The sequence below is a fragment of the Tenrec ecaudatus genome, chromosome 6, assembly GCF_050624435.1.
Source record: "Tenrec ecaudatus isolate mTenEca1 chromosome 6, mTenEca1.hap1, whole genome shotgun sequence".
Taxonomy (NCBI): domain Eukaryota; kingdom Metazoa; phylum Chordata; class Mammalia; order Afrosoricida; family Tenrecidae; genus Tenrec; species Tenrec ecaudatus.
In genome coordinates, this window is record NC_134535.1 from 32362597 (window position 1) to 32382935 (window position 20339).

Genomic DNA, 20339 nt, shown 5'->3' on the forward strand with positions numbered 1-20339 from the left:
GTGTGACTGGAAATGGAAGCAGGGAGTGAGTTCAGTTCCAGACCTGAGGGTGACTAAAGACTATAGTCTTAGGGGTTCCACTGGGCCCTGTCTAACCAGTAAGCCTGGTCTCTTTAATGATGTTGAGTTCTGTTCTATGTTTTTCTTCTACTCTGCTCAGGACCTTCGAATATGATCACTTTCAGAGCAAGTTGGTAGTGGTACCAGGGCACCATCTAATTCTTCTGGTCTCAGGTCATGGTGACCGATGTTCACATGGTCCGTTAGACCATTGGACAAACTATTTCCATGCATCTATTATTTTTATTGCCGCGACAGGGATCAATATAGTTGTACCTTAGATAGCCACTTATGTGTGTAGATAGCCACTTACCAAATTAGAATATAGAATGTTGTGTTTGTGGACTGTGATCTGCCAACTGACCTTAATTCCCCAGAGACAATGGTCTTGAGTCCCCAGACCCAGTGATTCATTCTTTCACTGTTTGATTATGCCTGAAAAGTTTTCATAATGTCACCCCCTATGAACTCCACTACATTCCTAGATATACTTGTGGCATAACTAAATACACGTGGAAAAAGTGCTCTGTCGACTGTCGGTCTGTCTGTCTCACTCTCCTTCTCAGACCCATTTAGCCCACTTGCCTGTCTAAGCACCCACTCATAGATCAGCAATGTCGCAGCCCTGTGCATATAACAGTGTTTATCTCTGATGTCTTGCACTCTTCTCTGTACCTGCCCCTGCCTCCAACATGCCTGGCTGACTTATTATATATGGCCTCCTCTTCACCCAAGTTCATGTGTGTCTACTTGTTAGTACCTTATCCACCCGCTCCAACCCCCACTACTGCTAACTATCAAACACTGTCGTCTCATACAGTAGTTACCCTTTTGTGATCCCCTTATTTCATTCAGCATAGCGCCCTCCAGGTCCATCTTTGCTATGAGGTAATTTGCAGGTTCATTGTTATTTTTCCAGATTGCCTAGTTTTCCACCGTGTGTGTGCCATAGTTTGTTAAACTGCTATTTTAGTGTTGAACTTTCTATGCATGGAGGTCCATTTCCATCTGAATTTCCAGTACCTTCAAAAAGAGGAAACTATAATATTTGAATAGAGACCAGAAACTTCCCCGAAGGAGACTCTCTGAGAGAAAGCCGTGCATTGAGGGTGCCCACCTCTTTCCCTGCCCCCTTGCGCTTCCTCCTTTGGATTTCTTTGGCCACTCTTCTTCTCGCATATACCAGATACTCTGATGTCCAGAGGGACGTCTTTGTAGCCTAGATTTCTGCATATCTAGTGATTACATTGACATTATAAGGAAAACTTTTTGTCAAAAAGCAGCAAAAGCCAAGAGAATGGACTGACAGGAGACGATGATTCCTTAAGTGCATTTGTTTGGATCATCTGTGAGAGGCAACTCCTCCCCCTGACGGAATTCCACCTAGTAGGTGGGAGCAGCTTCCCCGCAGCTCTTTGCTTGCCCTCTAGGGTGCCATCTGATTTCCTGACACCCATGAGGAGCTGGTTTAGAAGTCACTCCACCCCCAGCTTTTGGAAAAAAAAAAAAAAGCAAACCCTTGCCTCCAGTTCAAGTATTCCTACTAATTCTAGTTTCTGGTTTGAGGTATAGGGTGGCTTTCAAATTTGTCTATGAATTTTCCTTTCTTTAAAAAGTGGAGCCTAAGTTTCTTCCTCTGGACTGTGGTTTAATTGGCCGATTCACTCCTAATTAATAGGCTCTCAAGAGACTTCAAAGTCCAGGTCCGTCCTAAGAGCCATGAGACTTCCACCTTGTTCTTTCTTGAAGGAAGAGCTCTCGGGAAAGCCAGCTGCCATGTCCTGAAGTCATTCAAATAGCCATATGGAGAAGCTCAAATGGCAAGGAATTCAGGTCTCCTGCCAACTGCCGTGTGTGAGCCGTCTTGGAAGCCGATCTTTCAGCTCTGTCCCTCAGAGAAATGCAGCATCTTGACGGAAAACTCTTGAGAGAGCCTGAACCAGAACAACCCAGCTAAGCAGCGCCCTAATTCTCGACCCATAGAAACAATGAGAGAATTGTTAGTGGTTTTAAGCCACTACATTTTTGGGTCAATTTGTTATGTAACAACAGATTATGAACCCAGTCGTGACCCTAAATTTTGAGTTGTAGTTGGAGCACTAGTTGTTATGAGTTTTTGCCTCTTACTTCCAGATTGTCACCTTATGTCCAGGAGCATGCTACTGAGCAATTTACTTGACGAAGGCCCGCGTTTTGCTTTTTTCTTATGTCAGATGAAGGTTCTAATTGATTGAACCTTAATGAGTTGTTAGGGTTACTTGCTAGCATTGCTAATACAATCTCAAATGACATAATTCTGTCACCTGGCTTCTGTCACCTGCTCTCAAATCCTGTTTTTCTTACCACCTCAACTCCTCACCACCTTGAGAACCCTGGTCTGACATTCCTGTATTACCACAAGTTTTGTTTAGCTCTTAGCATGCGGTATTAAGATAGATTGTTTATGGATCTTCCCTGACGAGAATAAACATCTCAAGTATAGGGATGAGTGGGCACTATTTTTTTCTTTCATAATAACCAAATAAATGAATGGATGAGTTCCACAGCTGTTAGTGTGTGGCTAAGTCGACCTTGGACTTAAGCTGCCAGTGCACGTAATAACATTCAAGTGATGAACTCTGTTTTCAGCCCAAGGGGGTGGACATTTAAAAACAGACAAAAGTGAATGGCAGTGTCTGCGGTTTCAGGTTTGACTTCCCATCTCAAGAAGCGTCTGATGCTACTGCTGATGTGTTTTGTGTAATGACAGTTCTCACCTCCATGCCGTTTATCACATGGGTCCTTTGGGACTTGGGGGAATGCTGCTATGAGTTCTTCACAATAGCGGGGATATTTCAGACTTGAGATTATGATTCAAATGACCTATGAGAACAAAAAGATTTCAGATAGAAGACGTTAAGCATTTACTCTAATGTTGGAAGGCTGCATAAGACAGCAAAAGAGAATGAGGTGACTCTGACCCAGGTTCAGATCTGCCTTCAACTCATGTGGCTGCCTAGCTGCGGTGCCAGCTGTTCTGCCAGTGAGAAGTGGTCCTTTGTCTACTTTGTGGCTATGAAGAATATCAGAGAGTACTCCTGACCCTGTCCCACCCCCAACCAGGCTTCTGCGACTTGCCTCTTTCCACATCCTGCTAGAAGAATGAGGATTTATTTCTTGGAAGAAGGACAGACAGAGCGCTTCTTGTGGGTGAGCCTAGCAAAAGTTCGTCTCATATAAGTGGACGTGTCATCAGAGACTCCAGTCCCTAGACAGGGCATCACACTTGGTAAAGCAGAGGCCGTGAGGGAAAGGAGGTGGGTTGACACAGTAGCTGCACCAAAGGGCTCAAATATAACAATGACTGTGGGGATGACATCAGAGCTGGCAGGTCGTGTTGATTCAGTTGGACGTAGGATTGCATATTCTCTCTTCAGTGTCTGCTTATTTGTCAGATGTCTAATAATTACTGACCATATGTTCAATGGTGCTGGACGCACAGGGGCCATACCAGGAAGACTCGGCCTACTCCACTGGGCATCCTGAGGGCTGGCTGGCAGATTAGTGTCCCCAGATGGGGCAGACCGTTGCTGGGTTAAATTTCTCTTAGCACACATTCTAGGTCAGCGTCAGCTCCTCGGTGATTGCATCTCTCCAGCTGGTAGGTTTCCACTTCGCCTCAGCGGAGCACGCTGAGGTGGTGTGTACTTTGAGCATTGCTTTGCTAAGGGAAAGCTGGGATTTGTTATTCTGTTGTTAAAACATTAATTACTTATACTTGAGGCAGTAAACATCATGTACCAAAATTAGTAGTTTTAATATTTGTTCAGATGAAGCCAAGCATGAGGGAGAGCCAGATCTGGTAGGATGGGTTCCCAGTGCCCCAGAAATCAGAACCAAGGGGCAGTGAGTGGCCTATGACCAGGGAGGAGAGATGGTGCCCCTGGTTCACACATCGGCTGGTCAAGAGAGTCCTAGAAACTGGAAATGCCACTCTGTTCTTGTGACTCGGTGTCCTTTCAGGCACTCCTTGACAGAATCCATCCATTCAGCTCATCCATCCATCCATCCTTACTCAGTGCCTGCGCCTCGTAGATGTGATACAGAAGGATCACATAGAACTTACCACAAAGCCATGGCCTCTATTCTCAAGGCATTTATTGGAAGAGACAGATAAATTAACAGACCCGTGCCAGCATGGTATTATAGATTTTTAGACGTTCTTGTTTACTGTTTATAAAGGAAACAAGATGGAAGCTCTTAAACAGTGCTGCTGAGTCTTAATAGGCACAGTGGCTCTGGGGGTAATTTAGCATTTCTTACAAATGCTCTAGTTTCCATCTCCACTTGTCCAGCAAGCCTGCTTACCAGCATCTGTCCGATATTGTGTTGTAGATGTGCATAGAAGTGTAAGCATGTTTATTGTTGCTCGTTGTAACAGAAAATAGAAGAAACGTGTAATTGTCTGCAGTGTAAGATTAATTAGTGAAATCCTGTCCAGCCATACAATGGAGTGCAATGCAGCCTTGAAAACAATGGATTTTGAAAGAGGGAATTAAGTGAGCCATGAAATGTTAATGCCATTTTGCTGAATGAAAATACTGGTTACAAATCAGAATCATAATATGATTCCAACCTGGTATAATACATACCTTTAGAAAACCCTGAAGTATTGACAGTGACTTTAAACTTCAAATCTGTGTTCTTTGTGAAGTCCTAACATTTCTACCACAAACATGTATTACTTTGGCAGCCATCGAAAGCCATTAGCCAGTGATAAAGAATAACTGGCTAAGGGCCTCGCTAAGTGCTTTGGGGACCCTGTGCTGAGAGCCCAGGAGGGGAGCTCAGTGGGGCCTGGGGTTCTTTTTCTCATGTTTGCATGTGTGCACAGCTTTTGATCAAGAGATGCCCAAGTTTGCTTGAGTGTGTCGGTTAATTCACAAGCTACCTCTTGGAGGCTTGCCATTGCCAGGCTGCATGCTGGGGGCTGCAGAAATCTCACCTGTTCCACAGGTGAGGAGTGAAAGGCCATCACGTTTATATTCCATAGCATAGGCTCCCAAACCTACTTGGCTTACAGTTCTCTTTTCAGAACAAGAAAAGAAAGCAACAGCAACTCAGGGTCCCTGTCAGTTAAAAACTTTTTCAGTGTAGCCCATAATCTAAGATAAAGTGTAGGTATCTGCCTTTCCAGTGTTTCCCAGGGGGCAGGATCACCCACTTGGAGAAACACGGCTCTTTAGGGAAGACAGACAAGTAAACCAGACAACCTCTATTGTACTCATTTTCGTTGACAACCTACCCACATGTGTGAGGACTCAGGCAGAGAAGCCAGGAGGGGAAAAGGGCAGGAGTCATAGGTAATCTGGAAACCTCATTTTCTTCCCTTGTGAACAGACAACTCGTCTTGCCACACCCGGTAAGGAGAAAGCTTAGAAATCAGGTCTTCCATGAGCAGGGAGTTCTGGGGAAAGCAGGGAGGAGAGGGGAACGACAAGAGAGACTTTGATTTATTGGGGGGAATATATGTTCATGAAGGTCATTTAACTCTCATCCAGCATATCGGGGCTGTTACACGCATTCATGGAAGTTCCCCTCCTCTGTGCTTTTTTCCCACCCCAGTTCAGAAGGGGTGCTATGTGATCCTGTGCTTGGCAGAGGCCCCGTTTACACAACACCAGCCCTGTGACCTCGCCCTAGTTTCAGGGGAATCTGGGTCTGTAGCTGAAGCAATCAGGAGCAGTTGGCTTGGGCCGTACCCGTCTGCCCTGAATGTAAACCACCACCCCATCCCCATATAAGTGCAAGTCATTTGAACAGTTAATGCTAAATGCCGTTTTTAGCCCAAGTTGAGGGTGTGAGTGCTTTGAAGTTAATGTAGATGAATGTCGTGTAGCATTCCATTATTTAACCTAGCCTCTTTAGTTAGCCCACCCTCGCACATGGACTTTGCTGTCCAAGGGGCAGAAAAGAGACAAAAGAAATAAATATTTGATGGCAAGCCTTTTAGATTCCTGGTTCTCACAGAATTCAGGCCAGGCGGTAACTTATCTGGGTGTCATTTAGAAAGGCAGTTTAAGAACAAGGGACTAAGAGAAAAAAATGCAAAGCTGCAAATCTGTTTGGGAGTAGATGTGAAGGAAATCTAAATTCCGTGTTAGAAATGGGCCCAGGCAAACCTGCCTTCCTTTCAAGAGGAACGCAGACACGTGGAACGAGACGAAGGCCGGCCAAGAAGACGAGAGTGTCAGACATCACATCCCAGGTCTCTGTTGGTGTTTGAAGGAGGGTCATGTGGAGGAGGGGTTACATGCTTTCTGTCCGTGATAGAGCAGCGTTCACCTGCAATACTTCTGTGTGAAAACAGCTCTCGAGTATACAGAAGCACTTCTAGGGATCTGGTCGGGCTGCTATCTTGAAGGTTGTTGGAGCACACCCACCCGCCAGCCCCAGGGAGCAAGATGAGGGTACCTGCTTCCATAATGATGTATAGTCATAACCCCTATCTGGGGTGGTTATGAGTTGGGCTTGTTGGTTGGTTTCATGGTGCAAAGGAAAGCAACTCAAATCTGAACCACTTCCTTTTGCGTTATTTCCTCATGCATGCCATGCGGGTTTCGCAGATGCCATGCGGGTTTCGCAGCTGTGGCTGTTCAATACCAGGATGACGGGGCTTTCTTCTGAGGTTTCTCTGGGTGGGTTTGAACCTCCAACCTTTAGCTTAGGAGCCCAGCACTTAATCATCTGCGTTGGCAAGGAACTCCTCAGATGAGTGGAAGTCCACCAACAGCCCTGGATTCTGGGCTCTTGGATTCTTTGCAAAGGGAGGCAGAACATGTCTGGTCACTAGGGCCTCTGGTTCGCTCTTCCTCCAGCTTGTACTCCAACCAGACTGCTTTGTGTCAGTCCCTCAAAGGAGCCAAGCTCCCTTCTACACTGTTGTTACCTCTGCCAGGAAAGCCCTTCCCTCCCACCACCCTTTCACATGCCAACTCTTCTTCTCCTGTAGCTGTCAGACTAATGGCTGTATCCTCTTGTAGGTCCTTCCTGACTAAGGAAAGCCCTGCTCTTAAACCAGACCACAGCACTTTGTGCTTTCACTGTATACCACTGACGTGTGTGTGTGTGTGTGGTACATACCTAGGGATCTATGGAGTACAGTTCTATTTTGATACACTTGAGGTCACAGTGAGCCAGAATTGATTCAAAGGCAACTAGTTCGCTTTTGCTTTATCTCTGTAACACACACACACACACACACACACACACACACACACACACACCCATCCACTACATATATAATATGCATCTCACATATACTAGGGGCTTCAAAAAGTTCCTGGAAGAATTCCCTTATCTTTTCTGTTTGTGGACTTTTTGACACTCATATATTATATATATATATATTATATATGTATATAATATATATATATATAATACATACAAACAATTCAAATATAATTTGTCTGTCCATTTGTTTAACTTGCTTGGCAAAAAATGCCACGTTTATTTTTTCTTCTAATTTGTTATGTACGGTACTTGGAACATAGTAGCTATTCAATAAGTGTGTTTATCCTTTTATGAAAAAATATTTTTCTGTTTTCAATTATTGGTTGATACCATGTGGCTTCTCACTGCCGAGTCGATGCCGACTCATAGTGACCCTATAGGCCAGGGTCAAACTGCCCTTGTGGGTTTCATAAGAAACCCACTGCTGCTGTAGTGGGTTATTCATTGGGCTGCTAACCGTAAGGTCAGCAGTTGTTTTTTTTTTCTGCTTCAACTCTTATCTTTTATTGACGTTTAAGGTGCCTACACAGTAAGCACTTGGCAAATATCTGAATGACCAAATGATTCCCATGATGAGTTGGCTGGACACCCAAACATGGGGCTTGGGCTGGTTGGCCACCTAGGCTGCACCCGCCACTGCCACCTCTGGAGGTTTGATGTTAAGAGAATCATCCCACCGTTCCATTTCCGTGGAGAAGGGAGGCCCACCTCCAGCTCTTCTCCCCACCACACGCACAGCAGTCAGAGAAGGTTGAGGAGTTTATTAGGAAGTAAGAGAGGCAAAGAGATCCCAGGTGACACGGGGAAACAAAACAAAAACCTCTGAAAATGTCCCTCCAAGCAAAATGGGGGCCTGGCCTTCATCTCCCCAAAAAGACAAAAGTCGAGTGTGTTAGCAACAGCGTTCCCTAGCAGCCACCTAGCCAGGGCACGAGTGTCTCAGCCAGGACTGGTCCCACTTCCTTCCAAAGGGGTGCATGAGACAGACTGAAGAAACGGCGCAAAGGCATGAGGAGCTCTAAGGAATGGCTGAGAGGGAGAGAGGTGGCGGACCTCACAGAGTCCCAGGCTGTTGGCTCTGAGTGCCTCCAGACATTGAAAAGTAGTTCTATAAAATGTTGCTGAAAAGGTCAAGTGTCTAATGTCTCCCAGAGTCCCCCTGGACTCCTCCCCACATGCCACATCATACCCCCAGATGTACACGGCAGAGCCCAAAGGCCACACTTTTGAAAAGAGGAAACCGAGAACCAGCCCCGCTCTGTCAGGAGAGAAGGCGCTGGCGGCTGCTGGGCCTTCCCGCGCGGGCCTGGGTCTGTCAAGCCACTTCCCAGCAGCATCCTGGCACAGCTCTAGGTGAGAGTCTCACCTTTTGTGACCCGAGCTTCAATGTACTCGATTCTTCGCTCAAGGGCTGTCAACTTCTCGTTTAGCGTCGCGAGTCTTGAACGACACGACATATCGAACGAGTTGAGAAAGTCCGTGATTTTCTGGATGCTGCTGGTGATGACCTCAATGTACTCTCGGTTCGCCCAGTCCTGGTGAATCTCCCGCTGCCCCGGATCCTCCTGTCCCGCCATGGCGGCCGCTGAGGGGAGAGCGACTGAGGTCAGCAGTTTTAAACCACCAGCTGCTTCACAGAAGAAAGACGAGGCTTTCTTCTCCCGTAGAGAATTATACTCTTGTAAACCCACTGAGGGCACTTCTACTCTGCCCTGTTCTGTGACTGTGAATCAGAATGGACTCAATGGCAGTGAGTTTGAGTTTTTTACTTTGGGTTTCACAGGAATGGAAGGCGTGCTGAAATAAAGGGAGAAACATTTTGTGAGATAATATGGATTTTGAGGTAATTGTGTGGGTGCGACATATACATCCTATGTGGCCTCTGTGGGAGGGTCGCTGGGAAAGGCTTGTTTCTTCAGATTTGTACAGTTGTTAAGATCTCTGACAGGCACCAGGACACCCTACAACCAGCACAGCAGTACCTTAAGAGGCCCGAATGGCTGAATATGTAGGTGAGTGGTATATGTCCCATGGGTGACGCAAGAATTGTTAAATGGATGAGTGGACTTATGAGATTCAAGCATCCAAGCGTCTGAATTACAGTTACTCTTAGACTGAGCTATGAAATAATTTTAGATGAAGTCTGGTTCCAGCATTAAATAGTATTGCTTTACCTTGTATGAAAGAAATTTCCTTCTTTCCTGATTTTGTCAAAGAGGAACACCTGGGTTGGTAATGATCCTTAACCACCCAGTACTTGTCAACACAGAGAGAAACCAGGCCTCAGCAAGTAACACCACCTACCTGGAATTTAGTAACAAGCTGTTTTTGTTGTATTTACTTGTAGATGAAGGGTTTTTTTTGTGTGTGTGGAAAATGACATATATATGTGTGTCATACATATATAAATGGAAGTGATCAAAAGTTCCTCTAAGAGTAAAATTGCGAGGGGCGATACTGGGAGGGTGGAGGGAGGGTGGGTTAGAAAGGGGGAACTGATTACAAGGATCTACATGTAACCTCCTCCCTGGGGGACAGAGAGCAGAAAAGTGGGTGAAGGGAGACATTGGACAATGCAAGATATGACAAAATAATAATTTGTAAATTACCAAGGGTTCATGATGGAGGGGGAAGTGGGGAGGGAGGGGAAAAATGAGGAGTTGGTGCCAAGGGCTTAAGTGGAGAGCAAATGTTTTGAGAATGATGAGGGCAACGAATGTACAAATGTGCTTTACACCATTGATGTATGTACGGATTGTGATAAGAGTTGTATGAGCCCCTAATAAAATGATTGTAAGAAAGAGTAAAATTGCGTAAGTAAATTGTGAGTTCATGTTGTGAAAAACACTAAGGAACTAATAATCCGGATGTGATAGGATTTGATGTGCTAAGACTTGAATAACTAAAGTTTCAGCTCTGCCATGGCTCAAGTTGCCAAACCACCTGGAAGATTTCGGGTCCCCAGGTGTCTGTTTTCACACTATTGCAGGCTCATGGGAGAGCAAGTGCAATGAAGTCGGGCATCCACTAAGCCACACTTACTGGGCCGTTGTGATAGCCTGTCCTGTATTAAAACAGCCTTTCCCAACATGATTAAAATGTTCTCAACTTGGCCAAAGAAAGTCTTGGCCAACTCAAGTCGTTCTTCACTGTTTACCATGCAGGGAGGAGGCAGTTCCGCCTGCTCTGGAATCCAAAAGCCCAGGGCTTACTGCGATGAAGAAAGCTTATAGTCCCCTCCAGAGTGGAGAGTGGACTCAATAGAGTGGAAGATAAAATCTGTCTCCGTCCAGGCTGAATGGAGCTGGGGACAGGAAGTGCCACAGCTTGTGTGCGTTCTGGTCCCCAACATAAATGCACCTGCACCCTGTGCCACCGTTTCTGTGAAGGCCATTTGCACATTTCACAACACGCAAATCCCCATTTTTCTGTTTATTTCAAATAGGGATTTCAAGTGCCATATGTATAACACAGAGGAAGTTGTAGATAGATACATTATACAAACAGGGAGGATGTGGGGCATAATGAGAAAAAACCTATTTAGGTGCTTGGGTGGGGTTCAGTAAGAGGCTGCTCCTTATAACAACTCCTTCCACTGGTGAGGGGAAAGGGGTGGGAGGGGCCTTAGGATGGTGACTCCTGAAGTCAGGACAAACCTTCTGAGGACAGCAGAGTCCCGCTTTCCTGTGGGTGGGGATGCCAGGACCCGGGCAGGGAGGAGAGCCAGGCAGATCATGTGGAAGGATCCAAAAGGCCAGGGCGCCTCAGCAGAAGGACGCCTGATTCACCCATCCAGCCACTCCCAGAGGAGTCAGCCTGGTGAAGCATGCACTTTCCTGCCCTTTGTGCCTGCGCTGGATTTGCTTTCCTTACACCACCCAAACTTAGGGGATCAGACTTTGAGGTTGCTATTAGAAATTCAGGAGAGATACTTGAACCCAGAGCGATTATGACCTCTCTGGATCAGTTTTGCCACCTGGGGCTGATTAAGGCCCTCCGAAGAACCAGGCCTTTCAGGTGAGTTAACCCATGGCCAATCTTTGGGATTTGCATGGAAGCATCGTTATTATGGCCTGCCCAACCTGTCACCTTCTGAACCCCTGGTGTGCGCCTGTGTGTACATGAATGTCTCGGTCAGTGACGCCCGTTGATGGTCACGTCTGGGGGTCAGCACCTTCAGCCGAGCAAATACTCAGTAGATATTTAGGGAGCAGCTGTTATTTGTGAGGCATCATGGTGAGTGTCGCCATTCCTGCCCCTTTGTGCAAACAGATCATGTTTACCACACTATCATGAAACAAGTGCTGTAAGAAAGGTATCCATAAAATATTCAAGGCAGCAGAACGTAATTCTAGGTGAGAAATTTAGGAAGACCTTGTTGACAAGGCATTTGGTCTGAACCCCAAGGAGATGGCATGGGTTGGGGGTGGGGGGCTGGGGGCTGGGGAGCGGTAAGGATGAGACAGCCTGATGCAGCAAGAGCAGGGAAAAAGATGGGGAGCCATTCAGTGTGGGGAGTGGTGCCCTGTGAAGCAGGCCCCTACAAAGATCCTGCAAGTTGGGGCTAATGGTATTGGTAAATGATGTCATCAGCCTTTCTGCTCCGGAGCCGGTGTCCGGTAGAGGTCCTGAGTGGGACTGTGTTGCGGAAAGGCGGAATGCCACCAAGAGAGGGGGGGGGGTAGTCAAGAGGCATTGCAGATTGACAACTAATTAAAGAATCCGAGGTAATTTTCGGCCATTAGCTAATAAAATGTTCTTGTAGGGAACTTCCAGGGGATGTATACTTTGTTTTATATGTGGATATTTGGAGGCGGGGAAAACATTTAAACACAAACTGACAGATAACCAAGTGAATAATGTTACTCTCATCAGGGAATAATGATTTTCTTTAATACTTAAACTAGAATCAACAGAATAATACTTCGCTTTTGAAAGTCAGAATTCTTTTTTTTACAATAAATAATTTATTGGGAGCTATTACAATTCATATTGGGATCCATATTGGGAGCTTTTAACAATCCATAAGTCAATTGTATCAAGCACATTTGTACATATGTTGCCATCATTGTCAAAACAATTCTTTCTACTTGAGCCCTTGGTATCAGCTCCTCTTTTTTCCCTCCCTCCCCACCCTCATGACCCCTTGATAGTCTATATCTTACATTGTCCCTGTCTCCCTTCACCCATGCTTTTGTTAGTCATCCCCCGGGGAGGTTGGGGGTGGTTACACGTCAATCATTTCTATCGGTTCCCCCTTTCTCCCCCCCTTTCTCCCTACCTTCCCCCTACCCTCATGGTATCATTACTCCCATTACTGCTCCTGAGGGATTTACCTGTCCTAGATTCCGTGTCGAGAGCTCTTATCTGTACCAATGTACGTGCTTTGGTCTAACTGAATTTGTAAGGTAGAACCGGGGCCATGATTGTGGGGGGAAGGAAGCATTAAAGAACTAGAGGGATGTTGTGTGTTTCGTCGGTGCTATACTGCACCCTGGCTTGCTCACCCTTTCTTTGTGACCCTTCTGTTAGGGGTGTCCAATTGTCTGCAGATGGGCTTTAGATTTCCACTCTGATCCTCCTCATTCACATCTATATGATTGTTTTGGGGCTTCTCATGCCTGATCCCATTGACACTGTGATCACACAGGCTACTGTGCTTCTTCCATGTGGACTTTGTTGCTTCCTTGCTAGATAGCTGCTTGTTTAACTTCAAGCCTTAAAAACCCTAGGTGCTATATCTTTTGATAGCTGGGTTCCATCAGCTTTCTTCACCACACTTGCTTACACACCCATTTTGTCTTCAGTGAGCGTGTCAGGAAGGTGAGCATCACAGAATGCCAAAGTGTTCTTGCATTGAGGGAGGACTTGAATAAAGGACCAATGTCCATCTGCTACCTTGATACTTAATATATAAATATATGTACACAGACCTATACCTTTATATTATATATTAACATATTTGCATATATGTGCCTATATTTATACCTCTATAAATGTCTTTTGTCTCTTATTTCTTTCCTCTATTTCAGCAATTCTCAACCTGTGAGTTGCGACCCATTGGGGGGTTGAATGACCCTTTCACAGGGGTCGCTTGATTCATAACAGTAGCAAAATTAGAGTTATGAAGTAGCGATGAAAATAATTTTATGGTTGGGGGTCACCACAACATGAGGAATTGTATTAAAGGGTTGCAGCATTAGGAAAGTTGAGAACCACTGCTCTATTTCCTTTTACTTTCCTCCCATCCACTATCACGTTCAAGCTTCACTCAGCTCTCCATAATTCCTCTCGGCTAAATTTAACTTGATCAAACCCCACCAGGCATCCCATGTTCTCCTCTCCATTGGTTTTAGATCACTTGTTGTTCCCTTGTCCCTGGGTTTGTTGGCTCACCACATTCTTTCCCCAACCTCCTCCTCTCCTGTTCCTCCCCCCACCCAAACCGTTGGTCCTGTTGTTTTCTCCTTGGGATTATTTATCCTACCTAACTTATATAGATAGACATGAAAAAAGAGAGAAAGAAAAAAATTAAAAGCCTGTAAATAATTCCAGGTCAGTTTGCTGACCCGTATGAATGTTTTCTAATCTAGTCTGATGAGGTGACAGCCCCAAGTCCTAAGTCTATTTTCAGGATTCCTTGGGGACTTCATTGCTTTGCTCCCCTGGCTGCTCTGCTGCACTTCCTTTGTGTTTTGCCCAGGTGTTCGCTCTCTTTCTCTCAGTTTGCTCCTGTGTGGTCTGGGCAGATCCGCCCCTCTCTCCCTCCCACCCCCTACATCTTCAGTGCTGTCCTCTGTAGTGCATTTTTCTGGGGAGGGGGTCAAAGTAGCTGAGATTGGGGCTGGCCCCACTGACTCTCTGTTGGTGCGCTGCTTCATGCGGTGTGTTGCCCTCAAGGCTTAGCACTGGTCCCTCTCTCCATTTCCTGTGGAGACATAAACAGTACCCTCCCCGTGGGTGGTTCTTGCCCTATTCCCCCACTACCCATGTCCTCTTAAAAAAAAATTCTTTCCCTCCTTTACAGTTGGCTGCCATATGCATCCCTGGGTTGAGTCTGACCCCTGCCAGAGTGCCCGGACCTCGCCCCAGGAATTTATTCATTTAGCGACTTTTCCCCTCTGCCCCTTGTGCTTTTTAAGCTTACCTCAGTGGATGCATGTTGTGATTGTCCTTTTGTGCTTGGCTTACTTCGCATAGCATAATTTCCTGTGATTCTTCCATGCAACAATGTGATTCATGCATTCATCATTGCTATTTAGGGATGTGTAGTACTCCATGGTATGCATGTACCAGAGGTTTTTAATCCATTCATCCATTGAAATTTAGACTGTTTCGAACTCTTTGTGATTATGAACTCCCCGGCAGTGAACAGTGGAGCGCAGATGTCTGGCCGTGGTGTGTTGCTTACCTCTTCTGGCTATCTGTCCAGTAGGGGGCTTGCTGAGTCCCACGGTAGCTCAATTTCCATTGGTTTTAGGTATTGCCAAATCAATTTCCATCACGGCTGCACAGACAGACATACAGGTCCCCCAGCTGCGGACGAGAGCGCCTGTCTCAACACACCTCCTCCAACACTTGTTGCTTTCTGATTTTTTGAATTGGGCTATCTTTGAGGGTCTTAGGCGGTATCTCATAGTTGTTTTAACTTTCATTTCTCTTATGGTTAATGATTGGGAACATTTTCTCATATGTTTGTTGGCCATTCAGATTTCCGCCCTTGTGAAACTTTTGTTCAGGTCCTTTGCCCACCTCCTCAATGGGCTATTTGTTTTTTTCTTATTGTAGGCTAGCAGAGTATTGTAGATTTCAGTAATGAGCCCTTTGTCTGCTAAAGATGGTTGCCCAGTCGGTGGGCTCTCATTGCTCTCTTGGTGAAGTCTTTAGATGTACACGGCGTTTTATCTGCAGTATATCCCACTTGTCAATTTGTGCCTCCTCTGTGTTTTTGCCCTTCCCTATTTCCTATAGCCTATGTATTCACTGCACCAACGGTCTTAGGTTTGTCCCAATTCCCTCATTAATGGCCCTAATAATTTGGGGGTTTACCTCGAGGTCTGTGATCTACCTTGAGTTTATTCTTGTGCATGGAGTGAGGTAAGGGGCTTGCTTCAGTTTTCTGCAGGTAAAGATCCATATTTTCCAGTACCACTTGTTGTAGAAGGCATCCACTTCCCATTTGATATTTTTGGGCCCTTATCGAAGATCAGTTGTTGCTATGTGGATGATATTATTTCTGGGTTTTAGCTCTTTTCCATTGATCTGAGTATCTGTCATTATACCAATACCATTCAGTTTTGACCACTGTGGCTATAAAATAGGTGCTAAAGTCAGATAAATCAAGCTCTCTAACTTTGTTCTGCTTCTTGAGGAATTCTCTGCTAATGCTGGGCTTCTTCCCTCTCCATATGAAGTTAATAGTCAGTTTTCCAATTCTTAGAAGAAAGCTGATGGTGTTTGTATCAGGATAGAATTAAACTTATGTAGTGCCTTGGGCAGGACTGACATCTTTACTATATTGAGTCTTCTGATCCACGAGCATGGGATATTCTTCCATTTGTGGAGGTCTCATTCGATTTCTTGTTATAGTGTTCTGTAATTTTCCTCCTACAAATATTTTGGGGTTTTTTTTTGGATAGGCATATCCCTAGATATTTCAATTTGTGTGTAGCTATTATGAAGGGTAATACCTTTTTGATCTCCTCTTCCGTGGTCTCTTCTGATGTATATAGCCGTCCAATAGACTTCTGTTTGTTGATCTTGTTTCCTGCCACTCACACAATTCTTTTCATGTAACTTGCTTATGGAGAGCTTTCTACTTTAAAGTTCACTTTTCCTTGCAAGAGCCGAGATTCAAAATAAAGATTAAAATTCCGCATGTGTCATTTGTAGTTAAAAGCAACTCAAAACCAATTAGAACTACAGACCCTGTGTCTCTCCTATGATTCTACAATGGTACTTCTCTAAACTGGCCAGCAGGTGGCGACAGTGCTGTCTGTGCAGTTGCTTTAAAAGTTTACTTAATAGTATTTGCTTATTATTGAGAAAGCACCCCGTATATGTTCAGTATAGGACACACTGGAAATCACAGAGGGATGGGTGGTAGGGATCCTCATCTCACCACCTTCAGATAATTACTGCTAAAGTGTTACCGGTTACAACCTTCAGTGTAGACTAACCTAAACCAACCCACTGTCATCAAGTCAATTCTGATTTATAGTTACCCTACATAGAATTTCTGAGACTTCACAAGTTTATGGAACAGACAGCCTCATCAGTCTCTTATGGAGCAGCTGGTGGTTTTGAACCACTGATCTTGTGGTTAGCAGTCCAGCACTTACTGGGCAGAGCTACTGGTTCTCCTCTAAACCAGTCCATTGGATGACAACAAATAGGTTATTTGGGGCAGATATCAGTAGTCTCCAGTGAAGAGAAATCATACTAGCTGAGGACCGTGGGTCTCCACTTCTGCAGTCTCCCTAGGAGTAGGGAGGGTAAATCAAAACAAGGGTTCAGAAACTCTGCCATGGGGACAAACACATTAACACGCAGGCACCACTTCAGTCACCTCGACCTGTGCTAGGGAGGCTCCCAGACAAGTCACACGATTCTTATGGTCTTGTAACCCTGACACTGTGGCAGGTAGGATTCAGCTAACCATTCAGGGCACAGCGCGGGGGGGGGGGGGGGGCTAGGGCACATGGGCTGCTGCTCCCAATCTACTCCGCACCAATGGGGTTAGGTGTTTTGGTTTGATGTTGGTAAAAGATAAAGGCAGTTGAAGCTTAATAATAACTACTGCTGGCACATCAGCTTTTGATCAGAGCCTTTCAAATGCTAGCTGACACCCAACTGAGGAGACCCTGGGTTTGCTAACCAAAACGTTAGTAGTCAGAGCCCACTGACTCCTCCTAGGAAGAGGAGGAGGCAGTGTGCTCCCGGAAGATATACAGTCTCAGAAATCATATGGAGCAGTTCTACTAGGCCCTACAGGGTTGCTATGAGTCAGGATTAATTCATACTCAGTGGGTTTTGATTTCGGAGGGAAATTGCATTTGACACAATTGTGCATCACCCTGTGTGTGATGGAACCATTTGAAAATATGTCGAGGCACTTTTCCTATTTCTATGTGATATATGAAAGTGCCTATGTATACAAATTGCTTATCATTGTTAAATTTTTATGTATTGTGCATGTGTCTTGGTTAGCAAAATTGGAATCATGGCATGGTTGTATAACTTCCTTTTTCCATTCATTATAAGTTAAAGGATATACGTATTTCCAAGGCAATAAATGTACCTCTGAATGATCAGGGTTTTTTTTAAATAAGTTTTAGTGATTGTGTAGTATATCATTTTATAATAGAGTTTACTCACAGCTCACAAATAATGGACACTTGTGGTTTTTACCATTTTTATTTTTGTAGACATCACTGTAAAGATAACTTTGTTCTCATTTGTTTAATATCTTACTCTGAAACTCCTAGAAGAATGGCTGAATCATAAGGTATACATATTTGTTTTAAATGAAAAACAAAATTCCAAGTTACTCTTTGAAAGAACGTAGCAATTCATACTCCCACCAGCACCTGTTATCTTAAATCTTCTCCCATGCTGGGAAGAGTTTTTATTAAAAAAACAAAGCAAAAAGACAACTACCCATCTGAAAGATAACAAATGGTAACTCATGTTAATCTTAGTGAAGCTAGGTCTATAGAAATTTTTTTTAATGTTTTTGTACATTGGCATCTTTCCTTTTATTATTATTTCAAATATTTGAAACTCAAACCTGTTTTTTAAACAGGAGGCCTGGTGGCATACTGGGTTAAAGATCGGGGTACTCATCCTCAGTGTCAGCAGTTCGAAACCACCAGTTTCTTCATGGGATAAAGATGAGGTTTTCTACTCTCATAAGGAACTATGGTCTCTGACACCCCGGGGGGCGGGCCTGCCCTGTCCTGCAGGGTTGCTATGAGTTGGTGTGGCCTTGATGGCAGTGAGTTTGGAGTTAAATAGGTTGTTTTTAGGTGCTCTATATGACCCTGCCTATGTAGCCAGTTCCAACAAACGATACTATGTACAAGAGACGAAATATTGTGTGGTCCTGCCCCATGCTTACAATTATTGTCATATCTGATCACACCATCATTCCATCTCGCTGAGGGCCGTTCTCTTGTCTGCTGACCCTGTACTTCGCCAAGCATGTTGTTCTTTTCCAGGGACTAGTCTCTCCTGATAACCTGTCCAAAGTAAGACCAAGTTTCACTGTCCTCAGTTCTAAGAAGCATTCGGAGGCATATTTGTTTGTTCTTCTGGCAGTTTGTGATAATTTCAGTATTCTTCCTCAACATCATCATGTAAATGCATCCTTTATTCTGCAGCCTTCAGTATTTGTTGTTCAACATTCACATGCATCTGAGGTTATTGAAAATATAATGGCTTGCTTATTCCTCCAAGAAGTCTTGGTAGTGTTGCTGAGTAATTGTTGGACTGCTAACCACAAGATTGGCTGTTCAAACCCACCTGCTACTCTGTGAGACCAAGATGAGACTATCTGCTACCAGACAGATATACAGTCGTGGAGGTACAGGCTAGGTTCTCTGAGTCAGAATTGACTCAATAACAGTGCTTTTATGATTGATACTCTATACATTGACTCTTAAAAGATGATTTATTATTATTTTTTAGACTGGGAAATACCAAGTCAAAGGATCTTAAATCATCACATTTCCCCCACTGAAAATGGAGCCTGTTTCTGGTACCCTCCCCTAGGATCCACATGGTGTATTGGCTTTAGACCCTTCTCTGGAGGGTACAAACAGTTTGCACTAGCTGTTGATCCAACTCCCCCTTTCTTGCATAGAAGAAAGGCCTGGTGATCTGCGTCCATAAAGATCAGGGCCAAGAAAACGCCTCAGCAGCAGGTGGGGTTGCCCTGAGTCAGAATCCACCCAAGGCAGCAGATGTGCTTTGGTTTGGAGAGGGACCGAGATGCTCTGTAGCTTCCAGCCTCCTCAGAGAGGGGTGCTGTGCTCACTTCCTCTGCGGTAACGTGCAGGGACTAGAACATCAGAGCCATGTGCATACAGCACAGAGTGAAAAGAGAGGTTAGTGCCACTGAACTCATTTGATGAACGTAGACATCCAAGTGGTTAATTTAACCACCAAAGGGATACTTTTTCCCAGGAGAATTATCGAGTTTCTTGGTTGAGTAGTTTAACCAGAAAATTGCTGCTTCTTCGATGAACTTGCTGATGGGTTTTGAGGAAGTCATACAAGAAAGTGCCATTCCCCTGCCCTCTACCCAGTGTAGGCAACACCGCCCCTGGGAGGGGCTGCGAGGATCAGGGTGGCAGGCTGGAGAAGCAGATACCTGCACTTAATCCTGGATCCAGACGAAGCACAACCAAGCTTTGAATTGCCCAGAGGGCGCGGAGTAATGTTTTTACTATAAAGGAGGCCCTAGGCCAAATGAGTTTGGGAAACTATGCTGTACCTCCTCAGCCTCAGAATCCAACCTGTGCATCCCAAGCCCCAGTAACAGTTGTGAGAGAAATGTTCCTCAGTTGCTTCCTACAAATATTTTGGGGTTTTTTTGGTAGGCATATCCCTAGATAGTTCAATTTTTGCTTGGCTATTATGAAGGGTAATACCTTTTTGATCTCCTCTTCCGTGGTCTCTTCTGATGTATATAGCCGTCCAATAGACAGCTCCCTGTGCCACTGGGCTCCAGTGGCTAATGTTTTGGAATGAGATCAAGAACATTCCCTGAAGTACCATGGGATGGGCTTGAACTACCAGCCTGTGGGTTAGCAGCTGAATATAGTAACCCTTCACACCACCTACGGACTCACTAGGTTGTGCAGAAGTTTGCAAGGAGGATTCGCTCTGAAGGCAGACCCTTCTCTCCCCCGTGGCCATAGTCCACCTCCACCTGTTACCTGACACTCCGGACAGCTTTAAGGACAGCAATTAGAGGCCCAGTGCGATAGTTTATTGTGCCAGCC

The 20339-nt window shown here is 45.0% G+C and overlaps 1 pseudogene; it reads right to left on the reverse strand.

Moving 5' to 3' along the window:
* Positions 1-8304: 8304 nt before the first annotated feature.
* LOC142450769 (putative protein BRICK1 pseudogene) lies at positions 8305-8924 on the reverse strand (annotated as a pseudogene).
* Between the last annotated feature and the right edge of the window lie 11415 nt (positions 8925-20339).